Raw genomic sequence first — 14,342 nt, 5'->3', positions numbered from 1 at the left:
GTGGATATAATATCAATGTATTGGTCATCAACTGTTAATCTTGGCTCAAAGCGATTGAGTTTCTTTTTTTTTGTCCAAACCACTCCTAGCCTTCTACTACTACAGCAGTGCTCCTAAAAATCAAGTCGAATGAAAACCTTTCATCACTGGAATCAATTCCCAAAACTATACAGACCTGAAATCTGACAAAAGGCATGCAGTTACCCTCGTATTGATGAGCATATCACTTTTAATCACAGTCACATTTCAGCACTTGTGATAAGGCAAAACGGTGAGCTAGCTCACTGTCCTCTCCATCTCAGCAGAGAACAGAGGTTCCTGAAATGATGCGATCACATGATGCCGCTCATTTGAGGAAGTATGAATACACTTGAGATGAGACATCGATTTCCACCAGCCGATCAATGAACTCCTGCGCCTTCTCAGACGAGAGATGGAACTAGTCCATCATGTTCAGCCATGAGCATATTGTCATCACATTAAGAGTCATACACTGGAATGGAATCAAAAGAATGTGAAAAAAAAAAACACAGTTGAGTATTCCAGCACCAGTACAGCTTTTTGAAAGGCTTTGACTTTAATTAGTTCAAAACATCTTTAGTCCACACCTGAACTATGTTCAAAATTAAAATAAGCGAGTGCTGATGACAAGATGTCCACCACCAATGTTCTAGCAGCTACACAACTACATCTAAATAAGAGAAAATCAGGAAAGTTTCTCCACCCTAAATGTAGAGTTTTAAAATCTTGCGTGATTTTAAAGCTACAGCCTGACTAAGTCACTTTTAGTAGCTAATGGTGCCTAATGCTAGGCTTCAGGCTTCTACTAGAAGAGGAACTTCCACTTTCAGTACGGTAATGACCCAAAGCACAACATAAAAATGTCTTCCCAGAAGAAGATGAGTTAGGGTTTTGGAATGGCCCAGCCAGAGTAAGTAACTAATACTTGCCTCCATGATGCTAAAAGTAGTGCTATCACCAAACGTGTACAAGGAGTAGTGCAGCATGCAGCATATGGAGCAAGAAGAATGAGAAGATGAAGAAGCTAATGCTAATTGCTAAACTCATAAGAATAAGTGCTTCGGTGTACAGTACACTTTTCACTGACGTTTGGCTTGGGGATGAGTTACAGCAAATTAGCCTTAAAATGAGTATCTAGAGATGAAATAATATTACGTTACATAAGCACACGCTCAAAAATCAGAAATGAATCGGTTATGGCTGACGTCAGTCACGACGAGAGGTGCTCATAAGGTCAAAAGTACATTAAATATGTATCATATCAGCAAGGTTATTTGTGTTTGTTTGCACGATTTTGCACCATATAGTACTGAGTTTGGGCATGTACAAAATGCCAGGTCTCAAAATTAGTCCATGTATTTTTTTAAGCAATTTAGCTTACTATGGGACTATGATTTTATTTATTACATTTATTTCATTACATAAATGAAAAAGCAGACGTTTACATGAAAATGCAAAATTTGAATGAAAAGAAGCAGAGAAGAATGAATATATTTAGTGAGTCTATATATACTCATTATATGCATTTGTAAATAGATTTATTCTTGAGCGGCACGGTGGGCGACTGGTCAGCACATCGGCCTCACAGTGCAGAGGTCCAGGATTCGAATCCGGGATGTGGCCTTCCTGTGTGGAGTTTGTTCTCCCTGTTCCTGAGTGAGTTTTCTACAGGTACTCATGTTTCTTCACACATTCGAAACCAGGCATGGTAGATTAATTGAGCACTCTAAATTGTTCCTAGGTGTGATTGTGAATGTGAATGGTTGTTCGTCTATATGTGCCCAGTGATTGGCTGGCAACCAGTTCAGAGTGTACGCCGCCTCCTGCCCGAAGACAGCTGGGATAGGCTTCAGCTCGCCCACGAGTCAACCCTTGTGAGGATAAGCGGTTTGGATAATGGATGGATGTTTATTCTTCTCTGCTTCTTTTTATTCAAATTGTCTTACCCTTTTCAATCAGTCAATCAACCGTAATTTGTAGAGCACTTTTCATAAATGACAATTTAACTCAAAGTGCTTCAGGATTTTAAAACCACCCCACCACCCACAATGCATTCATGAACCTCGGAAACATCACAACTCAGCAACACACAAGTCCGACCACAACAAGGATAACCCAATTCGTTACAATATGCTGTTGAACATTCAAAGATTTCAATGCATACAAAGTGTATACAATTTCATAAAGACTTTTTAAAGTTACTGTATTTTTTTCCATTATAAAAATAGTTTTAATATACAGTGGTACCTCTACTTACGACATTAATTGGTTCTGATTAATTGGTTCTGGAAGAAATTTCTTAAGCAGAACTTTTTGTAAGTAGAGACGTGTTTTCCATGTAAATGCCCTAATCCGTTCCAAGCCCCCCAATATTCAGACATAAATGTTATATAAAGCATAAAAATGCATCAAAACATGTAACAAATACATGTTACAATTAGATTATTGCACAATCAATGAGAGTTGTGAATAATGTAAAAAAAAAAAAAAACTAAGAATAGAGTAAAGAATAAAAATGATGGTTTACCTTTTAATTGCTGTCCTCATCGCTTTTTGCCCTCTCTGGTTCATGTTCACCCTCAGAAGTGGTTTTTGCCTGGCGTTTTGTAAAGAATTGATTTAATAACGTGGCGTCTGTCATATTCTTTGGCGAGATCAACCAAACACATCCCCTTTTCATAATTTTCTATTATCTCTTGCTTCGTTTCTATGGACAAAAAAAACGATTTTCTCATTTTTTTTCTTTTCCTCGTTTCTAGTTCACGTAAAACTATCGGAACACCTCATGGCCCAAGGGGCGAATGACGAGGACGCTGCATAGACATAGACTACCTGTCTATCTGCACACATAGACACATACGGTAGAGGTCCCTCTTAGCCAATGGGATGCCAGGAAGATGCTAGGCTAGCTAATGGCAGAGCAGCTATGAGTATGTTGCGTTCAGGAAACTCCAGAGCACACGCTGCGAGTGGCAGCCCATACTGTATTTTTACCTTTTGTATCTTGAAATTTCTTTCGTAACAAGAGGCAATATTTTCCTGTTGAGGCATTTCGTAACTTGAAAATTTCGTATTTAGAGATGTTCGTAAGTAGAAGTACCACTGTAGTTCGTAATAATTGTAACTGTTATTATAAATATTTTTTTTCATCACAAAAAGTGTATATATGTAGTGTAATGACTTGGCTTTAACTTGAATACTTAGATGTGTCATAGGCTGTTGCTGCTAAGTGTTTAAAGTTTCAGTGTCTTAATAAATTTACAAAATTAAGAGATCTTTATTGTTAGTGTATTTTTTATTCTGGTGTAATTTCTTAGAATATCACCCGAATGGTTCGCTTTTATTTATTTTTTTGAAAAAAAGTCAAGTTTACTTGATTTCTTTTCAAAATAAAAATATAAAAAGTTTCCAAAAAAACGAACCGAACCGAAAACGTGATTTAGCGTACCGTTACACCCCTAATACTTATTATACTAAAATAATTAAATGAATAAATTACAGATTCAAATATAAGAGCCATATAAAAAAAAATAGTAAAAATAGTAAATAGTAATAGCTGAAAGTACTAAAAATTAGTAAAAGTAAATAGGCTGTTCGATAAACCGGCGCCGTAAAACCGAAACTGGACGTGCGTGTTCTGACTTTTGGAATGACTAAAAGGCCGGAACCAGAGGACCTCAAAGCTCAAATCAGATTAAAATTTGCTCAAAAAAAAAAAAAAAAAAAAAAAATGATTGAGTTGATTAAAAGCCATGCTTTTTAAAGTTTTTCTCAAAAATTGTAAGTTTTATACTGGTCAGTAGTTGATAAGATTGTTAAAATCTAAATAGATTTTCTTCATAAAGGGCACCACTGCTGCTTAGAGGACAGAAGGGAAGGTTTCAAGAAAGCATTTCCCCCCTGCCCCCTTTTAACAGGAAATATTTACCTTTAACATTTAAATAATCCACTCAGAGAACTTCTGTCATTCTTATACTTTTGCACTCACCATTACCCTGAAGCGATTCATGTACATGTATGACGGTAAGCACTAGGTCTTTATTGAGCCATTTTTAACAAAAACTTGAAAAAGCACTAACTCCCTCACACACCCTTTTTAGTGTCCATAAATTATTAGTGTATTAGCTTTTAATTCTTTGATGGTATGATGTTATTTTCTGTCATGTTTCTAAATGTTGCTGTACATGATGAATACTGCACTGAAGCTTGATTTGCAGAAAATTGCGAATCAAAATCACAATAACTGTCAGAAAAATTGTAATTCAATCATTTCCTAAAATCTTTCAGCCCGGCTTCTTGGATTAATAACTCCACAAGTATGCTTTGTGTTTTCTTTGGCTTGTTCATGACACTTGACAAAAACGTACCATTCACTCCAGAGAAAAAAATGTGATGACGAACAAATAACATTCTGCCGTCTTTGTCTCTACACCTATGTTACCAAGTCTGTCACTTGCCATCAAACACAAGGTTGAGACATCTTATTGTTTGGCCAGCCAAAGTGATTCAATTGTTGCTCTGGTATGACGGGGGTGAATGGGGTAGTCAGGTTTTTGTGGGGACAAGCAAGCACCGAATGTCTCAAGAGGCAGTGGAAAATGGAGATGCAGAGCTGCCTGGGCACTGCAATCCAGAGAGCTTTGCTGATCTGTCTGCAGCCTGACCTTCACTGGTGTCACATTCACAGGACATAAAAAAAAACGAAGTGTTGCAGCGCGCCGCAGTAGGCCTCAAAGACCATCCTCCTCAAGGACCTCATTTACGACCACCGCCATTCCCATTCAAGTTGACTGCTTTGACTGGCAGAGCACCAGAACTACAGGGATTTAGCATCTGAAATTAAAGCTAAATCGTGACATGGCTAACAGCATGTATGACCAACAGTATTTTGCCAGAGGGTATAGCAAATGGAATGTAACTAACTACAAACCGCTAATCCCTTATTTTATGTCTGGGTCCTCCATACTGCAAGGTCAGACCGTCTCCATGTGACAGATGGCTACCTTGACATCAGCCACTCATCCAGACAGACAGATAGTTCCCCTCTTTTTATCTTTATTCGCGAGCCCTCTCAATTAACGACTCGCTGAGGCCACGTTTGCTCTCCAAAGCCGCATGAAAAATTGGTGGAGAAGCGGCCGTTGTGGTAACCTTGCTCCAAGGGTAGCTTTCTGTTTTGCAAAGTGCTCAGCGTTGGTTGAAAAAAAGTAGCAGGGATGGGAGGGGGTGGGGTGCATTACCCAGCGCATTAAGTAGCAACATTTGGCCTATTTTGCACAAGTTAACGACCAAGCAGATTAGAAGGAACATTAATGACCATCTTCTTGTGTGCCTTTAAGGCAGCCACGCCATAACAGCTCCTAGAATGACACCAAGGGACCGTTGGGGTATTTCTGGGACATTCACACCTGTAATGTTTTCCACGAGGTGCCGCCCGATTAATCGGGCTGTCAATTACAGCCCTTCTAACATCGGCAAAAAGCATCAGCATTGGCCAATGTTGGTCGATTGGTTTTCCCTTTATGTACCCCAACAATTTATAATAATGTACACAGATAGCCATGATGTCAAATTTTAGTACATCGAAAACTACCTCTACATTACTCTGAAAAACAAAGGCTTTGGAAACAATGCACTACATTTTAACATTTATAAAAACCCCAGAGGTGTCAAGCAACTAAAAAAAAGCCTTTGTAGCTCATTGCAATGTAGTTCTTTGGAGTAATTTTTTTTCAGCCTACTTAATACTTCAAATACAATACTAATATCTGTATTTTCTACCCACTTCCAAACGAAAAAAAGCCTCTACTATTTAATTTTAGATTGTGCTCATTCCAGTTTATAATTGTTCAAAAATTGAACGGAACGGAAATCACGCCAGGCTTGTTTGAGTGATTTTGATTGTGGTTGGATACGAAATATAAACACTCGTTTATGTTACTCTATTAGTTTGTACACGATACAGTGCACCTGCATGTGAGACAAATCAATGTCAACTCGCCAAACTCTTAACTAATGCATACGTAAAGCTTGCCGGTAAGATGTCGGTGTCCCACCTGAGTACCAGCAGCGATGCGGTTCGTAGCCAGAAAAGCCATTCAAACATCACACATCCCTGGTTATTTGGAGGAGTTATTCTAAAACAGCTCATTTCAAATGTGCTTCCTGGGGCGTTTCCGTTGTAAAGGCTCCTCATGTCGGTGACTCGGTTGTCTAATGTAGCATTTCTGGTTATAGGAAGCCACATTAGGACACTTAAATTGAATTCAAGACATCTTCTTCACTAGTAAATAGGATTAGCAGAGGGTGATAGTTGGCCCCCAAAACAACTCTAATTCCGGGGTTCCACTTATTTTAATATCTGCAATGTTTAAAATAGTACAATGCAATTACAAATTTGTCAAATCCAAGATTTTTCAAGATTTGTACATTGAGTCTTTTTTGTGTTAATGCAGAAGTCAACCCAAACATATATTTTTTTTAAGAATATGTTCTATGCAGGCCCACTAGTTGAAACACAACATTCTGATTAATATTGTGTTTGTGGAATATGAGTTTAGCAACAAAATCCACCCATTTATAGCCAATTTTAACCAATCATAGCTCAGCTTCACAAAACAGGTGAGTCGTGATTGCTCATTATCTGAGCCCTGAGGGTCTCTAATGTCATTTTCAGTCGACAGATGTGACAAAATGGTCGCCCCCTCAGGTGGCTAAAAACGTGTGGATTTTGCTGCTTAACTTATATTTCATATTAATCATATTGCCTTGCTTCAATTAGTGGGCCTGCATAGAACATATTCTTGAAAAAAATGACGAGCACCTGAATTGCCTACTCCTGAGATATGGAATAGTCTCTTCCATGTTACAATTTACTGTTATGTTGTCCAGACACATTTTATGAAGGAACAAAACACGACAACAAAGGGATCTCCTCAGAATGAGTGCTACCACGTTGAAGAGAAGACTTGGACTACTCAATCAAGGTCAAACGAACTACCTAATCAGCTTTGACCCTAAAATGGCAAGATAGTGACGTAACAACAGATGAATGAAACCGATGACGTTCCTAACACCCTGCTATAGTACACGCATCAAAGTTCTTGGTTCGCATTTCCTTCAATGGTTTGGTTCACTGTTTCAGCTAGGGATGGATTGGCAGAGAGGTATTTGATTACCTTGTTCAATTCTGGGAAGAATCTCTCACTGCAGTGTCTTTCTTTAACCAGCAAACTAGTTGAGAATGAATCAACAGCGCATCTGCTGGTTGCAGCCAAGAAGTGCTATCCATCACTTTAGGTTTAATCAGTCAGTTCTACAAAACCACCAGAAGACTTAACCATCAATTAATAAACCTATTTGTCCCGCCAACTGATTCAGACCAGAGAAAAGTAACTGTTTCTGTGATAACGTATGCCTTTATGATGTCATCCTTCAATCCTTCTAGATGAAATAACCTCTCTTCTTTGTTTTGTTTTGTTTTTTTGGTAAAGCTAATGCACAAACACAATGAACATCCAAGAGGTCGATAAAGCTGAAGCAGACGTGCATGGCTGGAGTTGTCTGGAAGTCTGCTCAATCTTTCTTTGGTGTACAATCACTTCAGTTGGCTGCTTCCTCATTCTCTCTTGGGGTAGCCAGAATTATCTTCTGCATCACAGGCAAAGCTCGGGCCAAGGCTCCACAAGGGCTCTATTTCACGCTGCAGCCGCGCTGCGGCCAAGGACACGCTTGAGTATCGGTGGCACGACCGTCCACCATTTTGTACTCCAAAAGGTCTTTGGCTGGCCCTTTGAGAGCGGAGAGAAGAGCTGCTGCCTCTGCTTGCTATCTTGTTACACAGATGGAAATGTTTTAAACTCTCCTGCTGGTTCCTCTGCAGACCGTCATCGCTGGCGGTCAGCAGAAGCAAAATAAGATGGCCGCTGAGCGAATACTGGAAACTAGTGGCTCTAAATTTGGAGATTTGAATCACTCTGTCACACAAGCCTGCGAGACACATGTCTATGTTTCTGTGGACATCAAATACGAGTGCACTCACATTTGGAATATCAGAGAAACATAATCCGTTTTGTAGATCCTGATTAAATTTTCCATCCAAACATGATTGATTAACAGTAGTACATGCTTTAATTAATAGTCCATGATGTGTGTGTATATATATATATATATATATATATATATATATATATATATATATATATATATATATATATATATATATATATATATATACACACATATACATATATGTGTATATATGTGTGTATATACATAATATATATATGTGTATGTATATATATGTGTGTATATATATATATATGTGTGTATATATATATATGTGTGTGTGTGTACATATATATATATATATATATATATATATATACACACACACACACACGTATACATATATATATATATATACACACATATACATATATACACTTATATATATACACACATATATACACACATATATATATATATATATATATATATATATATATATATATATACATATATATTATATATATATACATACACACATATACACACACACGCATATATAAGGGTTGGCCTGATTATCGATATGTAGCTATGGTGTGGAGTATGAGCGTGGAAACTGAATTTTAGGTGAATATAGAACATCTAAGTTTTATAATTTTCCCGTCGCATGCAGGCACCGCACAAGCCGATACGCTGCCAAATAAAGAAAAATATCAAATAAAAACAGCAGACACACACACGCATGGTGATCGGTGAACTAAAAACAAAATCGGGCACATGTCATTGCATCTGTGGGACCGAAAGGTATACAACACTTTTTTTTTCTTTGTTTGGCTGCATGTCAGGAGTGGGGCACCTGCGTGTGACGTGGTACTGGTAAAGTCCGTTCTCGACGCTGTTTGGCTGACTCGGACCGATTGGGCGGGTCTGAAATACAGACAGGAACTCATAGATGGACTAAAGCATAGGCAAATACCCAGCACTGTAAAATTGCACATCGTGAAAGTAACGTTGATGAGAATATCGATGACAATATATATTGCCCAACCCTACAGAGGTATACTTTTTTTTTTTTTTTTTTTACAATTAAATGTACAAAGCTTGTTATAGTTGTCTTCCTCGAGAGAGCTCCGAAACAAACTTCTTTCAAGCAAACAAATTTTACAATTTACTGTATTGGATGAAGTAAGTATCACAAAGTACATCATTGTTCTCTGGTGTCAGAACAACAGCATCAAGTAAGCTGTTCAATTAAATCGATGCATGTTTTGTGATTTAAATTAAACAACCAAAGAAAATGTTTTATTTTATCACATTAAATCAAAGACTAGCAAGACTTTTGTTTCTAAATATCTTTCATACTAACCAAAATCCGCTTTTCCGCGTATCATTGTTCTGTGTCAACAGCACCAATATGCAATTGTGGCATGTCAGTACACCCGTGACTTGCCCAGATTTGGAGGTAGTATCAGGAGTGACGGGTGGGGCGACGGCTGTGTGTAAGAAAAAAAAGCAGAGCACTGGCAATGGTGTGTGATGTTCAACACCCAAACACTGTCAGTGGGCGCATCTAATCACCTGTGGAAAGCTGCATCTCTGTGTGAAGGTGTACACAGTTAGAGCAATGTCCTGCCTTGATGGCTTCTAAGTGAAAGATGCAGATGACTAAATGCAGACTGTATTGTTGTGACAACTATTAAAAAAGTCTTCTGTGAAAGGGGATTTCACAATCACATTTTTGTGATCCTCACTCTGTTCCCGGCAAATTCCCATATTGTGAGATAGTCTATGATTCCTATCCTACTCTTGTGTTCCACATACAGTAGCTTGTGTGTCAACCTACAAAGGATATTGGAAAAACTCATGCAATGAGTGTTTTCTCCATTAGCCCATCCAATAACATTCCAAATTCAGTGTTTTAGCATAACCCTGCTAAGAGACAGATGGTAAGGATAACCTTCCTGGTGGTGTTGATGACAACAATAGGTTGATACTGTATTTGAACAAAAATTTACAACAAGCTGCCCATTGTCGACAATAACCAGTCCAGTTACTGTAGGCGCGATTCACTTAGTCATTCTAGAGCAGACATTACCACACAACACTTAAATCTCAAGCTCGTGTAGAATGTTCAAGGACAGGTGGTGGAGAGAAACCAGGAAGTGTTTTTCCACAACGACAATCACTCCAGGAAACCTTGCATTCCACACAGCCATCTCCCTTAGGAAACCATTTCCTGACATAAATCAATCCAACGTTGTCATCTATTATCTCACAATATAGGAGAAACTATGGCATGCAGTAGTCCTACTTGTTGGTCTAGTAGTAAATTATTCTTAGATCTATCTTTGCACTCAGTAGGTAAAATACCCTCTATTGTGCCATAAAAGTATTAAAAGAAAAAGCTTGTGAGACAGACAAAAGAGTTTCTTAGAAATGGACCTGAATGGACAAGTGCGAGAAAACACTGTCAGGCATACAAGGAAGTCAGCGTTGCAAACACTCCCGCTCACAGGCACTGGGGAGAGGTTTAGCAGCACGTTTGGATGGAGTATTTCAGTCACAGCCACGGAAGAGAGTAAAGAGGACGCGGGATGCAATTAGGAATGAAAAAGTCCAAGCGGTTTGTTGCAGGAATGCTTGCGAGGGTGGTGGGAAAGCTTTAAAAAGCCAGGGCTAAGTTTAGAAGAGGTTCCTCCCCAGGTTGGGACCTCTTGAGGTAACTCAACAAGTTAAAACATGGGGGTGGGAAAGATGAGAGAGCCATCAATATTAACTTACCACCGAGACCTCCTTTCCAAACTCTTAAATATTTAATCGTCCTTGGACAGCTCTGTTGCTTCCAGCCAGTGGATCCTTTCTACAAGACTGCTCCTGTTCCAGCTCAATGAAGGCCTTGTCCCGTGGCACCACACTGCCCAAGGAACGGGCGTCTCCAAAGAATTCAGGGGTTTTTTTCACTCTCGTTCCCTCCCCACCACAGGCAGCTTTGGACTGACAGAGCTTGGGTTCACTGTATCTTGCTAGAAGAAGGACCATAAATCCTGAATTTCGAGCAAGAAACCTGAGTGTGTCAGTAGGCTTCATTTATCAGCCGCAACACTCCATCTAAACCAGAGATCCGGAATTCTCAGGGTGTTAATAAGCCTACTGAGAAAGAAACTGAGCTGCTTTTTTTTTTCCCCCCCACAAGAAAGAAGCTAACGTTTGGACTGTTGATGTTCTGATGGAAAGCAGAGAAGAGGAACCAGTTTGGCGGTGGTGTAACGTGGCAACTGACAACAGAAACTGGAAAGACACCTCTTCGCTCGCTCTCACTTAAGCGCACAACACGCACACACACGCACGCACCCCCACACATGCAAACACACACAGGCACACACACCACTTCCTTGTTGAAGTTTAACCCTGACATGAAGCTGCAGTACTTTGGGTTCAACCAGAGACTGAAATTTGAACCCAAGCATACAGAAATACATCACATATTGGCATAACATCAACATATACAGCACATAAACTAATGACGAAGAACCCAAAGGGCATTTACTCCTCAGTCTGAACCTGTGGAGCTAAAAGCTACTGACTTTGAGTGACATTTTGCTACATGGCTATTGGGTTTTCTTGAGCAAACACACAACGAGAAGGAAGCGAATGGCGTAACGAGAGCAGTAGTAGTAGCAGGGGGCTGGCTTGCATCTCATGAGCTGTGCATCATGTCAAGAAAGCATTCACTGGAGCATTTCACTTCGCTTTTGTCCGAGCCTCCTTTGGCTGCCCCAGGTGGAGAAGAATGGACGAGTGCAATGAAAGCAAAAAGTATAAAGACTGATGGGCATCATATATATTACATACACACACACATTTTATAATATATATATATATATATATATATATATATATATATATATATATATATATATCTCAAACACCTGTAGCGCTTTCTACGTTTGGGATAATGCTTATATGCTCCATTTCCAGTTCTTCAGTTGTTTAATACTTTTAATGCTCGCTGAGCTGAAGTCTCTCAAGATTTGCCAGCGTCATGTAATATAGCATTTCAACCGGAATGATTGCATACCCCATTCGAAAATGTTTGTCCAATTTCAACATGTATTTGACTTTAGATGTTCCACTGTACCTTGCGAAAAAAAAAACATTTTCTATTTAACTGTCACTCATCTTTAAATGATTCACAATTTACATATTTTTACAGTAAGAAGCCAAAAAGAGGGGGCTTTGGAAAAGTCATTTTATCAGCCGATAACACTTGCATACAAATTAGATTAAAAACAAGGCAAGTCATTCATGTGTGAAAGGGTTTGGCTTATCCATACTTGCAATTTTTAAACGTTTTTAAGGTTTACAATATTCAGTCTTGTGCTTTCATCATATTAAAAGATAAAAACAAGCACAAGATGTTCTGGTTGCACGATAACATTGTGTTTGTCCATATCGTACCAGTTGCTTCCACCATTAATTGGGGAACGGCAATTCATTTTTATCACAAAAGACAATTTCACTTACATTCAGACCGTGAAATCCCATTTTAGGCGCAAGGGTGTCAGTCATTGTTTGCCACAAAGACTATAAATCATCGGCTTCGCGACATCACACTACCCTAACTATCCCAACAAAAGCCATTAAATGAGATCGCTTACACCACTTAGATTAACTTACAAAAAAAAAGATACTCAAATAAGAATAATTAAAGTTACACCCAGAGGCAATTCCACACAGTACACTCTTCATTACTAAAATAAATTATACTGATTTGAACACTTATGTACAGCAGGATGAAGGTTAATCCTAGTTCATTCGTGATCAGTCATTGTTTTAAAATAAATATTAGGACTGTGCAAGAATCTGTTTTGTTTCCAATTGCGATTCGAGTGGGCGTTGAGCAAATCATAATTTTCAGGCTCGGATGAGAACAAATGTCGCAATATTATACTACGTTCTTTATTCTGACATTCAAACAGGAGCTGAAACTTGCCACGCCACAAAAATATGATATATTTCACAAATTTGAGCCTGCGTTTACTGCCGACACCGTTTTGACCATGTGCACGTTTTGATTAGACGCCTCCTTGAAAGGACACCTTCTATAAGGAGTTGTACATGACAAGTGTTAGCCGGCTAACTGATAGCTACAAAGGAGGAAGATTGTCACAGCCAGCGTGTATTTATGGCCCCAAAACACATCCTGGGTTCTACCTTTGGCCAATTTTGAATTAAACAATCTAAAGAAAAACCTTTATGGAGTTAGACGCAGCAGCCAAATTTGCCAACGTACTGTCTGGTTTAATACATAGTTTAAAACTACTGTACAGGAAATGCCAGTTAACTCACCACAAGGATACAAGAATGGCAACAGTCCTGAAAAGTTAACTACAACAGCTTCTAGTGAGGCCATCAAACCGGACCAGGGTTGGGAGAGCACAGGGCTCATCCACCAACACCGCAGCGGCCTGCCAGAGAAATGTGTCGAGCGCAGCAGATTCCTGCCGGGCTCCTCCTCAAGGAACCTGCCACGCCAGGGGGAGAGAAGGAGCATCGCCACCATTTTGATTTGGATGGCTCTCCCTAGCCTGGGCGCTGTCGCAGCACACCGCGTGTCAAGCTCTCACACACACACAAACACACCCTGCTTGTCAGCAACATTGCACACTACAGTCACCGCTGCAGAACACCAACATAGACAGACACACAGACGCACACACACACCTCCTGATGAGCTGAACACCTTCGGGGTATTTTTCTGTGAAAAGTCATTTAAGTTGAATTGGCCACAACATGAGGCACATCTTGAGAACTTCCAGACAGGGATTGTGCACCATTACTTGACACATAGCTGAATATTACCCACACGGACACGGTCAAAACACTGCAACGACCAGCATATGCAAACACCAGTCATCACGTGTCCGTCAGTCATTGCCGTCACAATCAAACCCTGCTGCAAAAGTGTCAATCAATTCCTCATTCAAGTCATGCCAGATCAAAACTATCCAATGTGGAGAACTGCTGGTATGGAGGAGCCTTAGCGGCATGGTTTTTATACACAAGAACCTCCAAGGTCGAGCATATTAACATTCTTTTTAGCAGTACAAGCATAAAAAGGAGAAAAACACTGCTAATAGTAACACAAATAAACAATAAAACTGTCAATCTCAAATGATGATTGACAATAGCATTACATGCCGGTAAACACTTGTGTTTCTCTTCTTTAATCATTTATGCCGCATTATTCTACTGAGCCACCAAGATGTCAACTTCCAGTTCTATGATCACATTTTTCCTCTTTACCATGACTG

General features: G+C 39.3%; 1 protein-coding gene across 4 annotated transcripts in view; it reads right to left on the bottom strand.

Annotated features, from left to right (window-relative positions):
- znf462 (zinc finger protein 462) overlaps positions 1 to 14,342 on the bottom strand; it is a 46,641-nt gene that overhangs the window by 28,313 nt on the left and 3,986 nt on the right. The window contains exon 1 of one of the 4 annotated variants that reach the window (XM_086053742.1): positions 7,200 to 7,386. The exons of the other annotated variants lie outside the window; for them this stretch is intronic. The gene's annotated coding sequence lies outside the window, so the exon portion shown is untranslated. Of the gene's footprint in view, positions 1 to 7,199; positions 7,387 to 14,342 lie in introns of those variants that run through there. 4 annotated transcript variants of the gene reach the window in all.

This window comes from Filicampus tigris, chromosome 15, assembly GCF_054856515.1.
Source record: "Filicampus tigris isolate MCC_2025a chromosome 15, RoL_Ftig_1.0, whole genome shotgun sequence".
Lineage (NCBI taxonomy): Eukaryota > Metazoa > Chordata > Actinopteri > Syngnathiformes > Syngnathidae > Filicampus > Filicampus tigris.
The sequence above is the reverse complement of the archived record's forward strand: the minus strand, read 5'-3'. Positions and strand labels throughout refer to the sequence as shown.